Raw genomic sequence first — 4,818 nt, forward strand, 5'->3', positions numbered from 1 at the left:
TAAGGCTTTATTATCAGGAGTTTCCCTCCATGACATCTGTGATGCGGCAGGCTGGTCCTTACCACATACATTTGTTAGATTTTATGACTTGGATCTTGGCTCCACTCCAGGGTCTAAGGTGCTTTCTGACTGATTATACACTTGGTTCACGACGCAATCACGCAGGGCGTTCCCACCGCATCTCGACGCAGCGTCTCGTTCCCTCTCAGGGAACCAGGGTTACATACGTAATCTGAGACGGTTTGCTTAGTTTATTGGAAGTTCTAGAAGCATGTAACGGTGGCGACCTTAACTTAAGGAATTCATTTCCAACTAAATTTCTAGAAGTGGTGTAAGGTCGCCACCGTTACAAGCATAAGTGGACAGAGTTAAAATTTTCCGTCAAAGCAAGAACCACTGAATCAACAGTTTTATATATGTATTAGGCTGTGTAGCTATACCTTGGGTTTTTTGTTGTTTATTATACAATATTTGTGAAGCTAAGGTTAATAGGATGTTGAACTTATATAATTAATTTATTTAGTTACACTACCATTCAAAAGTTTTTGGACACTGAAACTTTCATGTTTTATTTTTTTAAAAAAACATAATACCATTACAATCACTGGATGCATGTGTAACAGGTACAGAAAGTTATTTTTTATTATAATTCACACAAAATAGTTTATTTTCATATGCTTGATACTACTACTAGTAGATTAACGTCGTTTTATGGTGAGACTTTCTTAAATTGCGTTCATAGCAAGCCTTTTCACTGATTGTTTACAGCTTAAAACGGAAGTTACACCCATAATTCGCGCAAAGCGTCATGGGGTGCAGGAATAGTGTGGATATAAAAATATCTGTGGGGTATTTTGTGCTAATATATATTTGCTATATAAAAATATAGTTTGTGCTAAAACTTCTCACACACACACACACACACAGGCAAACACACACACACACACACACATCAGAGATTTATTTTATATCTTGTGAAAATGGCATTTTACCACCCCTTTAAGGCCAGACAACATGGTATATGCTACAGTCAGTACTCACTGGTATTTTGAGTTTCTGGGCCATTTTTCTGGAGGAAATGCCTTCATTATTTAATGTAACAATAACTTGCATATTATCTCTTGTTAGTTCACGTTTGCCTACCTTGTTTGCCACTGAATGCCGTTTTCTGAAAATTAGTTTTTTTTGTCATTTTTTTTGTTATGTACACCAAACTTTCCAGTTATACACTTAGCAGTATTTTGAAGATATTTTCAGATGGCTCTGTTAATAAGTCATTCCCGGCCTGATTTATGTGAAATTGTAATTAAAACAAATATGGTAAAAATTGATTTAAGGCTATGGACAGTATGGGCCCTATCTTGCACCCAGCGCAATTGACTTTGTACATTGACGCATGTATCATTCCTATTTTGCACCCGCGGACAGCGGATTTTTCCCTCCACAGACACACGTTGGTAAATTAGGGAATGAACTTGCGCTCGCGGGGGCGGTTCAGCGCAAAGAGGAGGCGTGTTCCGGCACAAAAGTTCCCTGGTGCTATTTTGCAGTTTTAGAAAACAATTCCGCCATTGACCAGGAAAAACCCAGTCTAAAGACAGTGGCGCGTTGCGTGATAGTCATATTCTATTTTAAGGGCGCATGCTTGGCCATTATGTAGCGTGTGAGCAACGCGCATGTGTCACGAGGTGACGAAAGCAAAGCGGAACTGAGTTCCCGCTGGAATTGTGTTCCGCCCGGAACGGTGTTACTGTAACACCGGCCCACTTCCGGGTTGCGCGGTATGTTTCCATAACGGCACTGATTGGCCGATTGACATCTGGTGCGGAGGATCTGATGTGGCGATCTGTGAGAGGATTATGGAGGCGGGGCAACCCTATAAAAAGGAAGTACAGAGGCCATAGCAAGGTTGTCGATTCTTCCTGTGAGTTCTCCCTCCGCGTTGTGTGGTTGTTCTTTGTCTTCCCCCGGTGATCTGGTGTGGTTCTCTCCTGTTGGGGAATGTTTGTGGAGTGTTGCAGCTGAAGGACCATCGTGAAAGAAGCGGAGTGTTGCTTGTGGGATCCGAGGGCAGTTTTGAAGAGTGGAATTCGTCGTCTGGACTGGGAAAGAGTGAGATGAGTGATTGACAAATTGAATCTCATAAACGCATGTTTTCTACACTAAATTGGATACTGGTTTGAAGTGCTTGGATCACGTTGTATACATCGCACTGAGTGAAATAGACTGATTCCTTGTCGATCTCTAGCCTCCCCCTCGTCCATTGAAACCAGCGAAGTGAAGCCGCTTGTAGTGGTGAGGAAATTATTCACCGCATCTGTCCCAACTCTGACTATCATCGGCTCTTTAGATCGAGACCTCTGGGTGAGTGTTGGCCTTACTTTGCACTTGAAGAGTGGATTTGTAGTGCTGAAATTGACGTTTCCCATCACGTTGCATGTTTGGAATTGGACTGTCGTGTGTGTGTGGAAGATTTACCTTTTATCGCCGTGCACTCCCCATGTGTTATGCTGGTCTACCGTCCATCATAAGAGTCTAGCAAGATCGATTGCAGTCACCTGTTGGATGTCAGAAGGAAAAGCCCCCGTGTGCACACTACACGTGAGAACTGGTTACCTCTGCTTGAAGTTTGTATGCTGTCTGTCCCAGTGAAAGCCCGGCTCAGCTTGTGACTCTGTCCCCTGCAACACACGTGAGAACTGTTTACCTCTGCTTGAAGTTTATGCTGTCTGTCCCAGTGAGAGCCCTGCTCAGCTTATGACTTTGTCTCCTGCCACCCATGTGAGAGCTGTTCACCTCTATTCGAAGTGTTGATTCCGTCTGTTCCAGTGAACGTCGCTCAGCTTGTGACTCTGTCCCCCTGCAACACACGTGAGAACTGTTTACCTCTGCTTGAAGTTTGTATGCTGTCTGCCCCAGGAAAGCCCGGCTCAGCCTGTGACTCTGTCCCCTGCAACACACGTGAGAACTGTTTACCTCTGCTTGAAGTTTATGCTGTCTGTCCCAGTGAGAGCCCTGCTCAGCTTATGACTTTGTCTCCTGCCACCCATGTGAGAGCTGTTCACCTCTATTTGAAGTGTTGATTCCGTCTGTTCCAGTGAACGTCGCTCAGCTTGTGACTTTGTCCCCTACAACACACGTGAGAACTGTTTACCTCTGCTTGAAGTTTGTGTGCTGTCTGCCCCAGTGAAAGCCCTGCTCAGCTTATGACTCTGTCTCCTACCACCAATGTGAGAGCTGTTCACCTCTATTTGAAGTGTTGATTCCGTCTGTTCCAGCGAACGTCGCTCAGCTTGTGACTTTGTCCCCTACAACACACGTGAGAACTGGTTACCTCTGCTTGAAGTTTGTGTGCTGTCTGCTCCAGTGAAAGCCCTGTTCAGCTATTGACTCTGTCTCCTGCCACCTATGTGAGAGCTATTCACCTCTATTTGAAGTGTTGATTCTGTCTGGGCCAGCCAAAGCCCCGCTCCGCTTGCGACTTGAGTCTGCTGTAGCCCTGAAACCCACCTGTATGGTGCGAAGTGCCCGCCCTTACAATTCCTGTGAGCCCTGATCCACCTACTCGCCTGCGATATTCACCTGTGATACTCACCTGTTCAGTGAGTTGGCACCAGCGCCAGAAGGAAGTAAGCCTGACTCATTTACTTACCTGCGATACCCACCCGTGCAGTACCTACCACTGTGAGTTGGCACCAGCGCCAGAAGGAAGTAGGCCTGACTCATTTACTCACCTGTGATACCCACCTGTTCAGTACCTACCACTGCGAGTTGGCACCAGCGCCAGAATGAAGTGAGCCTGACCCCCCACTTGCCTTGGATTCCTGGGAAGAGGAAGGAAGAGGAATTTTAGTTTAGGATTTTCAAATTGTTTTTATATTTAATAAAGCCTGTCATTCTTTTTATTCCGTCTCCTGCCTCCTCCTTTGATACGCTCCTCAGGGTGATCCTGGTCTAGGGGTGGGTGCAGTCTGGCTTGGCCCACCTCGACCTGTGACACATGCACTTTGATTCTCTAAACAGACGCAGCAGTTTTCATTTTTGCAAATCATACATTATTACAAGAAAAAAATATTAACACACGATGGAAATCATTGTTGTGTCAGTGAAGATGTGAAAAAATAGGCATACATCTAGATTACAAATTTACCCAAATGATTATACGCCTGTTTAACCGAAGCTAATTTGGGTGGGTTTCTCCCATCCTCATACAATGTCACTTCTCTGTGTTTTACGGCCCTGACGAGAACGTCGGTCTCCTCCGCTCCTGGCGTGCGCTGGCAAATCCGCCGTTATAATAGCAATCCGCCATGGAACAAGCGCGCCTGCTCTTAAAGGGAATGTGAGAGGACGCTCTGATTGGTTAATTTCATGTTACGCCCAAACCACACCTATGAATAATGAAGCTACTTCAGACCAACCCATTTTAGATTTGCGTCAGGTGCAAGAGTCGTTTATCCCGCCGGTATAATAGCAACAGCGCCCGGGTTCCACCCACAAAGTTACTTGCATTTCGCGTTTGATACTTGCGTTTCAGATTGTTCAAATAGGGCCCATTATATTTAAAAAACGGCGGTGCCCGCTCTTGCGTGAAAAAAGCTGTTCATGTTATTTAATTTAGCAAATAAAAAATGTTTTGTTGTGCTGTAGTAAAATATATAACATATTTTCAGTACAATATTTGCATAATTTTGTAATGAAAAACATGGGCTGTCCAAAAACTATTTTTACTGGTAGTGTATATATATATATACATACAATTGAACACTTTAAGACACTTTTATGCTGATGTGTACAGCCCATCTTTCAGAAGTCTTT

The sequence above is a fragment of the Phoxinus phoxinus genome (assembly GCF_949152265.1).
Source record: "Phoxinus phoxinus genome assembly, chromosome: 4".
NCBI lineage: Eukaryota > Metazoa > Chordata > Actinopteri > Cypriniformes > Leuciscidae > Phoxinus > Phoxinus phoxinus.